The sequence below is a fragment of the Spermophilus citellus genome (assembly GCF_964194105.1).
Source record: "Spermophilus citellus genome assembly, chromosome: X".
In the NCBI taxonomy this organism is placed as follows: Eukaryota; Metazoa; Chordata; class Mammalia; order Rodentia; family Sciuridae; genus Spermophilus; species Spermophilus citellus.
Genome location: NC_138190.1, coordinates 146,570,138 through 146,585,559, shown reverse-complemented (window position 1 = coordinate 146,585,559; position 15,422 = coordinate 146,570,138).

Below are 15,422 nucleotides of genomic sequence, written 5' to 3'. Positions count from 1 at the left end.
TTTGGAAGCTGCTCTGGCACTCACAGCAAGGCCATGTTGTTCTTTTATTGAACATAAACAACCTCACAGAATGCCAGCCTCGAACAAGGTTACCCTGAGACCATGAGAAAATGAGACAAAGCAAGGCCACTTCATAATTTTTTCTAAGCACAGATAAAAACAAGGTCAATGTGCAATCCACAAAATACCAAGCACCTTTCCCCCTTGCCTCACTGATGTAGGTGACTGCTGCATCTTTACCCATTATAGTGGTAGCACTGTGCTTCAATCAGTCTCAGAAAGAAGATGTATTGAGATACCCAATCATAGAATTGTCCTCACTTTCTGACAGTACCTAAAACAAATTCTAGTTTCTTTAAACTCTCCCCGATATAACCCAACCAAAGTTCAAACCCAGTATGTGTTTTTTAACACCCTGAAATCCCCTAATGATGTGCATTCTATCTCACTTTAAAGAGGAATAAGCATAACATATTCACCTATAGGTATGTTCATGGGAGTTAGTAGGGTATTGACAGTCACAACAAAAAGATAACTAAAATATAAAATCTGGGCACTATGGCACATGCATTAATTTTAGTGACCTGGGAGACTGAGAGAGATTGAAAGTTTGAGGCCAGCCTCAGCAACTTAGAGAGACTCTGCCTAAAAAGAGCTGGTGATGTGTCTCAGTGGTTCAGTGCCCCTGGATTCAATTCCCAGCCCCCCCCCCAAAAGACCCCCCCCACATGTTTAGAAATGAAGAAATTCACATTAAAATAATTCATGACTCAAAGATAGTCCCATAGAAATATTGTATTGAATAATAAAAGTTATACATATTTATCAGTCAGCTGACTAATAAGAACCAGATGGCATATGTAAACTGAGTATTTTGAGGAATGTGAAATAAAGGGATTGAGGTGACTTTGTAATATGCCAACTTGGCTAATCTAAACTATATTGTCCAAAATTCCCTTCCCAATAGGTTTCAATTAGGTGGGCCACAAAGAGAGATTCTGATGAAAGGTTTGAAAAAGAAAAAGTAGAATATAACTGACAAATTTCTCATAATTAGAAGATAAGAAATAACAAAATAACATTAGGACATATGACAACAGAAAAATGGGTTAAAGACTTCAACAGACCTGCTTTTTCACATCTTAAACAATTCAAATGGCCCGTGGACATTTGAAAGGTACTCAACCTCATTTGTTGTTACAGAACTGTAAATTAGAACTACCATTACACAATCAATAGATTGGTGGAAACTAAAAAGTTTGATAATTCCAAGTTGGCAACACTGTGGAGCAATGGGAAATTACACCCTTGCTAATGGGAGTGTACAGTGGGAAAAGAGTAGGCATAATATAGTAAAATTGAACATACTTCCCTTATGACCCAGAGATTCAATTGCCAAGTAGATAAACTCTGAAGAAGCTTGTGTATATGTGGATACCAGGAAACCAGTATATACGGTGGAATGGGTTGAATGATGGAATCTCAAAAGACATGTCCATGTCCTGACCCATGGACCCTGTGTGACCTTATCTGGAAAAAGGATCTTTGCAGATGTGATTAAGTTAAAGATTTGAAATAAGATCATCCTAGATTATCTACGCAGTTTCTAAATCCAATGATGAGGGTCTTTATAAGAGAGAGACAGAGGGATACTTGAGACAGACAGAATCGGGGTAGCGGGAGTGATGTGAATATGCAAGTAGAGATTGGAGTAGTATGGGCCACGTACCAAGGAATGCTTGGATCCACCAAAAGCTGGGAGAGGCAAGGGCAGTTCTCTTCCAGAGCCCTCAGAGGGAGTGTGATCCTGCCAACATCTTGATTTTGAACTTCAGAACTTGAGAACTCTGAGAAAATAAATTTCCATTGCTGCAAAACACCACATATATGACACTTTGTAACAGGCCCCATAGGAAACTAATACAATTGTTCAATGTCACATTTGGTGATGAAAACAAACCAAATATCCAGGAGGCAAAAAATGAATAAATACACTTGGTAAAGGTATGTAGTAGAAAAATCTACTAAAGCAAAAAGGAATAAAATATATATACACTATAATGTGGATGAGTTATAAAAAGATAGTTTGAAACAACACAAAAGAACACATAAATTAAAATTGCATTTATATGAAGTTCAAAACTGGCAATATTGAATTATGTGTGGATGTATGCTTAAGTGGCAAAATTCTGATGCAAAGCAAGAAAATGTTTATCATGGAAGTTAGGGAGGGAGAGGGTTGTGATTGCATGGAACACCGTTGGGGCCATGTGTGGGGCTCCATCCCCTGATCTGTGAGTGGTTATGAGAGTATGTTCACTTTACAATTGTAGATTCTAAAATGCAGAAAATTCACATAAAATATATATGATCTACCCATTCCTATGCATATGGGCTGTACTTCACAGTTTGAAAAATTGAAACATTATGAATTAGAGTTAAAAGCAGAATACAACATACATTAGTATGGCAGTATGTAAAAAAGTGGATGTGTAACCGATGTAATTCTGCTATATGTATACAGGGTAAAAATGGGAGTTCATAATCAGCTTGAATCAAATGTATGAAATATGATATGTCAAGAGCTTTGTAATGTTTTGAACAATTAATAATAATAATAAAAAAGAATTACAAAAATGATGGCATAATAAACAGTAATTTTAAAAAGTCTTACTAGTATATATATATAGAATGACAGAACTAAAGAAATACAAAGTTTAAAATACACCAGAATACAAACAAGAATTTAGCATAAAATAAAAATATCATTTCAGTTCCGTAGGGGAAGACTGGATTATTAAACCAATGGGAGCCATCTGGGAAAAAGACAAAAGTCAAATTCTACCTCATGGCCTGCAAAACACTAACTTGTGGATAGATCAAATTTAATGATTAAAAAATGAAACCATAAAATACTAGAAGAAACCATAAGAAAACATAATGCTGGATAAGAAAAGGCCTTTTTCAATTTGACATAGACCTTAAAGCCAAAAAGGAAAACCTTGATTAATTCAACACATAAAACCAAAAAGTTTTGTCAATATGAAAATAACATTAGCAAAATTGAAGGCAAATGATAAACTGGGAAAATTATTTCCAATCCATATCTGAGAGAAGGGGGCTAATAATCCTATTATATGATTAGCTCCTACAAAATAATAAGAAAAATGCTAACAATGCAATAGAAAGATGGGCAAAAGCTATGCAAACAGCTCACAGGAGAGAAACAAAAATAACTTCTAAATAAAAAAAATCAAAATTAAAGCTATAGTGAGATACTCATTTTAATTTAATAGATTGGAAAAAGCAACAAAGTTTGATAGCACAAAATGTTGGGGTGGAGGTAACAGGCACTGTTTTGCAGTACTCATGAAAGTAGTACAACTTCTATGGATGTAATTTGAGGACATTAATCAAAATTACAAATACATGTAATTTACATGTACCTTTTGACCTGGCAATTCCACATCTAGGAACTGATTCTACAGATATACTAGCATGTGTGTGAAAAGATAAAAGAATACTAGATAGACATTAAGGAGAATGAAGAAACTGTGTGCTAATATGGAGCTATATTCAACATAACATTGTTAAGAAAGGAAGGTAAGGTACTGTGTAATAGTATGCTAGCATTTCTGTAAAACAAGAATATGTGTGTCATTGTGTATGTGTGTGTGTGTGTGTGTGTGTGTGTGCGTGCATAGATTGTTGATGAATAATTGAAGCTGAGCAATGGGTACATGGAGGTCCATTATACTATTTATCATTTTTTTGTGTGTATATGTCTGGTAATTTCCATAATAAAAAGCTTAAAATATACTTAGAATAATGACAGTAAAGAGTATAGAAAGATACACAAGAAACTCATAATACTGGTTACATCCACAAGCAATGTGTTAATTAGGAAACTATGTTCAGTTGAGTAACAGTCAACAATAGTGATTTAAACACAGAGTATATTTTTCTCATGTATTGAGATGTTTGGAAGCAGGCATTTGCTGGCTTTAGTCAGTTGCTCAAGGATGTCAAGAGAAAAATCTTTAATGATTCTTTTGGCAATTTTTTTTTTTACTGTATCAAATAGCTTCTGAAGCTACAGCCATCAAATATATGTTCCAGTTTAGGAGAAGGAGAAAATGAGAGGAATACCAAAGTGGGGCCTCTCCCACTAATTCAGTCCACTGTAAAGAAATCATCAGAAACCCCAGCCAATGACTTCTATTGCCATTTTATTGGCCACTCTTATCTGGGAAATGTAGATTTGAAACTTACATCACTGCTACCCCAATAAACTCAGGATCTTGTTACAAAACAGATAAAACATGCTAATACAACATTAAAAGGAAAAAAACAGGTAGAACAAAATAAACTAATAGGAAACATCCCCAAACTGTTGAATAGATTAAAATTTTTAAAGATGCACAAACTCATGGCAATTTTGGTCAGGAGGAAAGAAGGTGAAGAAACAAATGTAAAAAACAGGATGGGGTGTAACTTCAGATGCAGAGTCAAATTTTCTAAAACTTACAAGAGAATACTATCTGTAGTTTTATGTGAATAAATACAAAAATCTAGGTAAATAGATGACTTTCTATGAAAATATGAATTGACCAAGAAATAGAGAATACAATAAACCAATATCCATAAAAAGTGTTAAGATAGTCAAAGATCTATCTTTCAACACTATATCAGGTCCAAGTTGTTTTATGGCTAAATTCTTCTAAACCTAAAGAGGAAACAGGTAATTCTTTAAAAAAATTTTTTTTAGATGTTGATGGACCTTTATTTTATTTATTTATTTTTATGTGTTGCTGAAGATTGAATCTAGTGCCTCACATGTATAGGCGAGTGCTCTACCACTGAGCTACAACTCCAGCTCAGAATCAGGTAATTCTAATATTAAATAAACCCTTCTTTTCATTATAAAAGATAGAAACAATCCAAATCCATTTAGGAGGTTATTATAACTCTGGTACCAAAATTGGAATAAGATAGCACAGTAAAATCCCTGCTTAGACCAATTTCTCAAATTATGAACAAAAGTACAAAGATACTAAATCATACCAATAAAAGAATATCTTACCATTCGCAAGTATGGTTTTTTCCTAAGAATGCAATGATGAATCCATATTAACAGAGTTATTATTGCAAATCACTTAATTACTGGTTAAAGGGGGAAACAAATTTATCATTGCAACTAAGGTAGAAAAAGCATTTGATAAAATTCAACCTACACCCCTTCATTGCCAGTCTCTAATGAACTCATTATGTTCAATATGAGACAAGAAAGAAATATGGAGTATAAATACTTGAACAGAAAAGACTATAATTATTCAGATATGCTATGATCATTTTCTGGAGAATCTAAATGAAACATTTGACAAATTATTAGTACTCACATATGAGGCTTTCACAAACTTTATCTTCTCAACAGTGATAGAATAACAAATATATTTTTAAAAAGCCTCCTACTCCTAAGAGCAATACAAATAATAAAAAAAACCTTTGAACTAAAATGTATTAAAATATGTGAGGTGGATGTGAAAAAATATAAAAAATTCAGGTCATAAAAATAGCCTGAATAAATTATAAGACATATCATGTTCTTGGATAGAAAACATTCTATTTTTAAAAGATGTCAATTCCCCTGAAATCAATCCATGCCTTCAATGCAATCACAATAAATATCACAAGATTTTAATGAGAACTAACAAGCCAACACTTAAACTCATTTGGAAAAAAATTATACAATATTGGCCCAAAAAACTTAAAGGAAAAAATCTACTAGGCATCAAAACATATTATAAGCCTATGATAGTTTAAAAAGTATTGATGCAAGATTTTACAAATTAATTAATAAGATCCCAGAAATTCCAGAAACACACATGAAAATTTGTCAATTTAGGTAGGTGTGATGGCATATGCCGGTAATCCCAGGGACTCAGGAGGCTGAGACAGGAGGATTGTAAGTTCAAAGTTAACTTTAGCAACTTAGTGAGGCTTATTTTTTATTTTGAGACAGAGCCTTGCTAAGTTGCTGAGGCTGGCCTCGAACTCATGATCCTCCTGCCTCAGCCGCCTGAGTCCCTGGGATTACAGGCATGCACCACCATGCCTAGATTTATATAGTTTTTATGTTTAGATATTTTAATTATTCAGGAATATCTTTTCATCTATGATACCTAGGTAACATCTATCTACTCCTAGTCATTGGATAAAGGTGATGTTATTAAACAAGGCACAAAATGTGGACACTCTGAAAGAAAATCCCAATATGTTTGCTGGCATAATGATGAAAAACACAATTTCTGCATGACAACAGATGCACCAGCATCAATTAAGTTAAAAACAGCAGCATGGAAGAAGGTGTTTGCAGCATGTGGAGCAGATGAAGGGTCGCTACCAAGCATATGAAAGGAATTGTAAGTCAGGAGGAAAAATGGCAAAGAAGATGAACAAGTAGTCTACAAAAGAGTCAATTGGAATGGCCTATAAATATATGAAAAGATGCTCAAACTGAAAAAACTAGTAATGAGAAAAATGCAAATGAGAAAAATACTATTTTTGGACCATTAGTGTGACTGAGTTTGGGGGCTAATGGGAACTCTTTTTTTTTAAATCCTCTTATCTTTCTTTCTTACCTTATTTTTATTGGTGTATTATAGTTGTACATAATGGTGTGATTCACTGTTATATATTCATGCATGTACACACAATAATAATATAATTTGGTTAATATCATTCCTCATTATTTCCTCTTTTCTTCCCTGCTCCTACCCCTAGTCCCTTTCCTCGTCTGATCTCCCTTTGATGTTTAGGAGATCCACCCCATCTTTCTTTTTCTTTTTCCTCTCCAGCTTCTGCATATGAGAGAAAACATATGATCCTTGACTTTCTGAGTTTGGCTTATTTTGCTTAACATAATGGTGTCTAGTTCATCCATTTTAGTGCAAATAACATAATTTCAGTTTTCTTTTTGGCTGAATAAAACTCCATCATAATATATATATATATATATATATATATATATATATATATATATATATATATATATATCACATTTTCTTTATCCATTCACCCATTGATGGACACCTAGAGTGGTTCCATAGTTTGGCTATTGTGAATTGTACTGCTATAAACATGGATATGCATGTGTCATTATAGTATGGCGATTTAATTCTTTAGGATAAATACTTAGAAGTGGTATAGCTGGGACATGTGGTGGTTCTATCCATTGGGAACTCTTGCACATACTTGATACAGACTCTTTTTTAATTATTTATTTAATATATTTTTGGTACTGGGGATTGAACCCAGGGGTGCTTTACCACTGACTCACATCCCCAATCATTTCAATTTTTTTTTTGAGATAGGGCCTTGCTATGTTTCCCAGGCTGGTCTCAAACTTGCTATCCTCCTACCTCACCCTCTCAAGTAGCTGGGATTACAGGCTGTGCCATTGCACCTGGTTAATAGCATCTATTTTTAAAATGCCTGTACTCTTTGAACCCAGTAAATACCACTTTTTGGTACTATGAAGGACACTGTTCATTGCTTCCTTTGCCTGAGGGCTGTTCCTTCTGGCACTGGGCTGCTCAGTTGGACTATTCCCCTAGCTGCCCTCAGGGCAGTTAAGTGCCAATTAAGTAATAGTTCACCAATGGAATTAAAGCAGTGGTGATGTGTCCAACTTCTGCCTCATCTGCTTGGAGGGACAGTGCTTGCCCTGGATATGCACACCCTTCATCCTCTTGCTCTTCACAGGAGCCAGAGCACAGACATGACACTGTTACAGTCTGACTGTGGTCAAGGCAATGCCATCCATGGGACCACTGTGCAGCCACAGCTGTTTGTTAGTACTCCATGATTGGGTTAGTACAGATATCAGGAAGAAGTGCTTTGAAGTTTCTATAGAAACTGTATATTACCATGACATATTTACTGCATATTAGAAAAGTTTCAGTCTGCAGTGGATCCGGGGAAGTGAACTATCTTTCCTCATGTGTGCTTTGAGAAACACCGCCCTTGAGGAGAGGGAAGAAACATAATGTAAGGAGCTAGGGTCCCTGAGTGACTGCATGAAGCAGAGCTGCCCCCATCAACAGGCTTCTCAGCTCAGACTTATGTGTGAGAGAAATGGTATTCAATTCTCCCTACACCAGGGCTGGGAATATAGCACAAGAGTAGAATGGTTGCCTACCATGTGCAAGGCCCTATACTTGATCCGGAGCACTACAAAAAATAAAGCAATTTCTCTGAGCCATTGCATCATTGCACATCTCTTTGTTGAAGTCATCCAGCTTCTGCCCTTCCTAACTTGGCATCTGTCCTGTAGCTCACATCTGTGCACAAGAGATTGGGGTAAGGCTGCATATGTGGCACTGTTTCTCTCAACAAAACCCTGTAAATGCCTAAATGTTCAGCAAGAAGGGTGAATAACCCTTGCTACATCCATTCTGTGGAATATTTAGCTGTAGTTACCATCCTCCCAGGTATGCTTACTTGAAAGTAACTTGCAGAATGATCAACTCTATTGTATATACACATATAAATATACAGAAAAATGTCAGAACACATCTTCCCAGAAAGGAAGAGATTAGGAGTGCCAAAGAATGGTTTAAAGGGGATTTTATTTTATCTATATTTATTTAAAAATTTTAAATGAGGTTATCTTTACATTTTGCTTGTATAACTAAAAAGAAACTTTAAAAGAATATAACATAAAGAATATTCACACATTGATAATAGCAATAGAAGACAGATTTACCATACGACTCACTGGTTTGGCATACTGGCTTTGGTAGCATTAAATAAAAGAACTTCAAGAATGCAATTGAATATTTGATTGTTTGACTTCATTTAGGTCATGGGTGTTTCCAGAAAAAGTCCCAAGGGGAATTCTACATGTTGCAAAAAAAAAAAAAAAGAGGAAAAGCTCTAAATTTGTGTACAAGTGTACAATTTCATCTTTCATAAATCATCTCTGATTCCAAAATAATAAAGAATATGAACATATGAAGAAAACAATAAAGTGTTAGAGGAAAAAGACATGTATGTTAATGATACATAACAAAATGATATGATGATAATAATATTAATAATAGACCTGTGATCTGTTGTAGCAAAAAATAATTATTGTCTCTTGGATCAGCTTGCAAAAATCCCCAGTTTTAAGTCAAACAATATTTCAAAAAGAATTTAATTGCATTATGAAATTTTTTATAAAATTTCATTTGTCCCACTTGAATCAAAGTGTGAAATATGATATGTCAAGAACTCTGTAATGTTTTGAACAACCAACAATAAAAATTAAAAAAATAAAATAAAAAAAGAAAAAAAAAAGAAAAAGAAGGTTCTTTTTTTTTAATTATTTTTTATTTTTTATTTTTATTTTTATTATTTTTTAATTATTTTATTGTTGGTTGTTCAAAACATTACATAGTTCTTATTATACCATATTTCACAGATTGATTCAAGTGGGTTATGAACTCCCATTTTTACCCCGTATACAGATTGCTGTGTCACATCAGTTACATTTCCATTGATTTACAAATTGCCTTTCTAGTGACTGATGTATTCTGCTGTCTATCCCATTCTCCACTGTCCCCTCACCCCTCCCCTCCCCTCCCCTCCCCTACTCTCTCTCCATCCCCTCTACTATAAATCGTTTCTTCCACTTATATAATTTTTCTCCTACTCCTCCTTTCCTCTTATATGTAATTGTGTATAACCCTGAGGCTCACCTTCCAGTTCCATGCAATTTCCCTTAACTCTCACTTTCCCTCCCGCCTATCATCCCTGTTTAATGTTATTCTTCTTCTCCAGCTCTTCGTCTCTACCCTGTCCTTGGTTACTCCCCTTATATCAAAGAAGACATTTGACATTTGTTTTTTAAGGATTGGCTAGCTTCACTTAGCATAATCTGCTCTAATGCCATCCATTTCCCTCCAAATTCTATGATTTTGTCATTTCTTATTGCAGAGTAATACTCCATTGTGTATAAATGCCACATTTTTTTAATCCATTCATCTATTGAAGGGCTTCTAGGTTGGTTCCACAATCTTGCTATCGTGAATTGTGCTGCTATGAACATCGATATAGCAGTGTCCCTGTAGCATGCTCTTGTTAGGTCTTTAGGGAATAGACCGAGGAGGGGAATAGCTGGGTCAAATGGTGGTTCCATTCCCAACTTTCCAAGAAATCTCCATACTGCTTTCCAAATTGGCTGCACCATTTTGCAGTCCCACCAACAATGAACAAGTGTACCCATTTCCCCGCATCCTCGCCAGCACTTGTTGTTGTTGGATTTCTTAATGGCTGCCAATCTTACTGGAGTGAGATGGTATCTTAGGGTGGTTTTGATTTGCATTTCTCTGACTGCTAGAGATGGTGAGCATTTAAGACCCAGAATAGCAAAAACAATGCTAAGCAGGAAGTGTGAATCAGGCGGTATAGCGATACCAGACTTCAAACTATACTACAGAGCAATAGTAACAAAAACAGCATGGTACTGGTACCAAAACAGGCGAGTGGACCAATGGTACAGAATAGAAGACACAGTAACCAATCCGCAAAACTACAACTATCTTATATTTGATAAAGGGGCTAAAAGCATGCAATGGAGGAAGGATAGCATCTTCAACAAATGGTGCTGGGAAAACTGGAAATCCATTTGCATCAAAATGAAACTGAATCCCTTTCTCTCGCCATGCACAAAAGTTAACTCAAAATGGATCAAGGAGCTCGATATTAAATCAGAGACACGGCGTCTGATAGAAGAAAAAGTCGGCTATGATCTACATACTGTGGGGTCAGGCCCCAAATTCCTCAATAGGACACCCATAGCGCAAGAGTTAACAACCAGAATCAACAAATGGGACTTACTCAAACTAAGAAGTTTTCTCTCAACAAAAGAAACAATAAGAGAGATAAACAGGGAGCCTACATCCTGGGAACAAATCTTTACCCCACACACTTCAGATAGAGCCCTAATATCCAGAGTATACAAAGAACTCAAAAAATTAGATAATAAGATAACAAATAACCCAATCAACAAATGGGCCAAGGACCTGAACAGACACTTCTCAGAGGAGGACATACAATCAATCAAAAAGAAGGTTCTTAAACAGATTTTTATCTCAACTAAACAAGTTTCAAGCCAGACTTTACAAAATGCTTTAGGAAAACAATTGCTGAAAAATTTAAAGGGAATCTTGCCACAAAAACTCTTATAATTCTAATTGTTTTCAGTAAAGGCAAAGGATTTTTGAGAATTGACCAAGTTGTTAATCCTAAGAAGAAAGTTTCTTGTGGTAAACATGCTGCTAAAATCTTTCTTCAGAGAGCCAGTCAGCACCAGCAGCAGCAGGTGGAAAGTGGGCGAGAGCAAAGCTAGGGGCTAGCTTCAGGCAACAGCAATGAGAGGCCCCAGTTTCTGCACCAGAAGGCCACCTCTAAAAGCTGGAGTATGCAAATGGATAACAAAATTATAACAGTTCTATTTTGAGATAAATTTCAGAATTATTGAGCCTCAGAAATTCATTCCCTGATGGCAAAATTTGGACTTTGGCCTTGGCCATTGGACATTAGACAAATGTGTCTTTGACACCCTTCCAAAGTGAGCTTGGTACTGTGAGACCTCTTGAGGATCAAGGTCAATAGACCCCAACCTCTACTATTAGACTCCCCTCCATTTGGCCACCAAGTCTGTAGGCAGCTCCTGATCTTGGCGACTTAGTTCATTATCTTAGTCCATATAACAGAATATCAGAAACTTGGATAATTTACAAGAAAAGAGGTTTATTTTGGCTCCTGGTTATGGATACTAGGAAGTATAAGACTGGGTAGCCACATCTGTCGAGGGCCTTGTGCTACTTCAACTCATGCCAGAAAGTGAAAGGGCAAAGGGTCCATGTGGAGGGAGAACATGAAGAGTGACCTTGCTTTATAACAACTGGCTCTCTTGGTAACTAATTCAGCCCCAACAAAGTGACAACTCACTCATGGCAGAAAAGCATTCATTCATTCATCAGGGTTCTGCCTCCCCCCATGACCAAATACCTTCCAATAGTCGCTACCTTGCAATACTGCCACATCAGGGACTAAGTCTTTACATGAGTTTTTGTGATGACAAACCATATTCAAACTGTAGCAGGGACCTTCTGAGCAAAGGCTCTACCAATCCTATCCTATGTGCATGTGATACTCATCTTCCACCTCAAACCAGAAGGCTGGCTGCTCTCTGCTAGTGGCTCCCTTGGAATGGACATGGATCAGGTCCTGGTTGCTTGTTCTCAGGACTTGCTCAGGGCTCTGGCTCCTTTTCCCCAGCCTTCAGCCCCACCAATTCTCTACCATGTGGCACGCTTGCAAACTACCTTCCCTAGGGCCCTGGGCCACACCTCACCTGGATGAGCCTCCCTGAGTCTCTTTGTATTGTCTGAGGGCAAGCCAGTATGAGCATAGGAGGTGCTCTTGGGAGTCATCCTGCCCCCAGCTCCCCACCTGGACATGCTGAAGAATCCTCAGAGTGCACCATCTCCCAGCTCCATGTATTCACCTGCCAGCTCCTTGACTATCTCATGGAGCCACATCATGTACCAGGTTGAGTAACATCATGGACACTGCCATGGGATCCGTGACTGGGCTCCACAAGAGCTGGGGCTGACCCAGCCCCAACAGGTCCTCTCAAAACCAGTGGAGGATCTGAACCATGACCTTCACTGCTTTACTCTGCAGGGAGGGGAGGGGAGGGAAAGTCCAGGTAGAGGCCATGCTTTCTATGTCCCGGCTGTCTTATCCCTTAGGAACCTGTAGGGTACAGTGGATTTGGCCCTGCGGTGGGAGGGCTGTGTATTCTCATACACTCCAAGGACACCTTCTCCAAGGGCTACTCTGGGACAGGTCCAAGGTCTGCTGGGGACCAAGCAGATCCACCTCATCCTGCATTGGGTCTTCTAGTCTGGGACTATAGGCCACTCCCAGGCAGTGGGGCTCGGGTCCATAGCACAGGGGGCACAGAGAAGAGGGAGAGGACCCATCCCAGCCAGGCAGGGGATGTGGATTGCTGTCCAAGGCCTTGGTGGAGGTAAGGAATGTGTGGCTCAGAGGTGAAGACCTCTCTGGATCAGGGAGGAGACATCCATTGACTGAGAATAACAATATAGTGCAGTAAAAGGAGGCATTGCTGGGCCTCAGGGGCCAAAGGCAGGAGCTAGAAGCTCAGGATTCAGCAGAACTTATGATAGGGAAGAGAGGACTTGAACTTTCAGATAAAATTGGCATTTTAACCCTGTATTCTGATGCTGAGTTGGGCCAGGTCAGGCTGGCACATAGAAAGTATGACCTACTGTTGGATGGACTAACGAGGACAGACAGAAACAGGTCGAGAATCTTTAGAAAAATGGGTCAGAGGACCACTGGGGAAGTGAAGCTAAAATGCAGTGAGCATCAGAGCAGAAGCCACTTTTCTCCCTGAGCCAGCTGTCCGTCCTGGGTGGTCCTGTAGGTAGAAGTGGGGTGGGGGAGAGGGTATAAAATGAACCTGGGCTAGGCAGACAGGGGTCATGTAGACACTGGCCCATGAGTTGCTATGCAGAACACTGCCAGGGGGCCTCACAAGATCTTTTCAATAATTTTGAATGTGTTACTGAAGGTGAGAGCCAGAAAGTAAATCCCTGTTTCATTAGATGCCTTTGTGCTTGTTCCATAGAGGATGGTGCTGGAGAAGCTACCAGGCTCAGGAAGTCAGGGGCACTAGGAAAGGCAGGAAGGAATATTTTGAACTCTATACTAGAGGCCTACAGGACCCCTGGAGAGAAATCCCTGATTGACTCCTCCCCCACAGTCTGTGCTGGCTGTCCAAATGATTTGTGGTTTTGACCCATGCCAAGTGAAGCTTGCCAGAACAGAGCTTGCATACATTAATTTAAGGAAAGAAGGTGGAATTCTAAGAAACAAGCACCTCATGAACCAATAAAAGCAAGTGAAAGGTTCTTTCCCAATGACTGGCTTGCAAGCTGATATGGCTGGGCCAGACCGGGGCAAGCACACAGGCAGGTAGTTGCACTGTCATGTCGATACTGTGAAACTCCACCTCCCTACAGCTGCTCTGGGGTGAGGACCTTGAGAAAAGATGACTTGGCCCTTCCTTGGGTCTCTGCTAGAAGCCAGGGAAATAGTTGGCGGGGAAGTCATTCTCTTTTCTAGAATCTTCCTCTCTCCTGTTAAGTTTCCCATTGGGTTCCTGGAGCTTACTTTGTGTTTGTCTTTCTACAATTGGGCAGCTGTCTTCACAGTTGAGCCCTATTTGAGTTTGGAAGGGTCAGTAAACCAAGAGCCTCCTCTTTTTTTCCTGATGCAATGGTCACCAGAGAGGATCAACCACTAGCCACCAAAATGACTGACTTCCCTGCTCCCACCCGGTCTAAGCTTAGAGAGGTGGGCTGATTCTCAAGTTCCAGAAACCATTTGTCACCCATTGCTGATCCCTAAGGAAGGAACTCAAGTTCTGACCTTATCTTCTGCTTTCATCTGGAATTCAGACTCTGGGAGGTCCTAGCTGAGATGGAAAAAGTACCAGGATTGATGAATGTGACTCTCTGCCAAGGGATAGCTCAAAGATCCAGGCAAACTAGTCCCTAATCACCAGGGTGCCTTTCTCCTCTCCAGGTGTCTATCAAGCCAATCCCAGCAGGGACCAAGATAGTACCTGGACCCCAGAAGGGAGTGATTCTTCAAGTATAAAGACATGCACTCCATGGTGTGAAAATAGGAGAAAGGAAAGAATTGATAAATAAAGCTTTGATAAAATAAGTCAAGGAAGACCAATGCCATTTAACATTTATTTATTGATGTCTACTTGATGCAAGGCACTGTGCTAGATTTGGTAGGGGATCAGACATGAAGGGCCACCCCTGTCTTCTAAGAGCTCACAATCTAATGGGCAGGGGAGGGTTGGGGAGGGGAGAGGAAAAGCCAAGTTCACAAACAGCTCTAGTGCAAGGCCGATTATAGTGAGTGCCATAAAACAGACAAGGTCATGAGATTGGGGAGAAGTAAGAAAAGAGTGGCAACAACCAAAAGATGAACTGGGACAGGACACAACTACTGTTATCAGAGTATGCAAGTAAATGGAGGGTCAAGTTTAAAGAGACCATGTCTGTTTTTGAAAGTAAACACCCAAACTGATGCAATGAGAACTACAGAATACAGGTATCTAGTAACAGGAGTAATCACCCCCCCCCCCCAATACAATGGATTTGCTGGAAACAGGGTGGGCTGTGATGAACTTATTTTATGGACCAAACACAGTTCAGGAAAGGAAGAATACTCAGAAAACCAATGATTATACTCACTGAGAGGAGAAGGCATAGGTTTTCACCCATCTTAGCAAACAGAATACAGTACCACATTTAAATAGG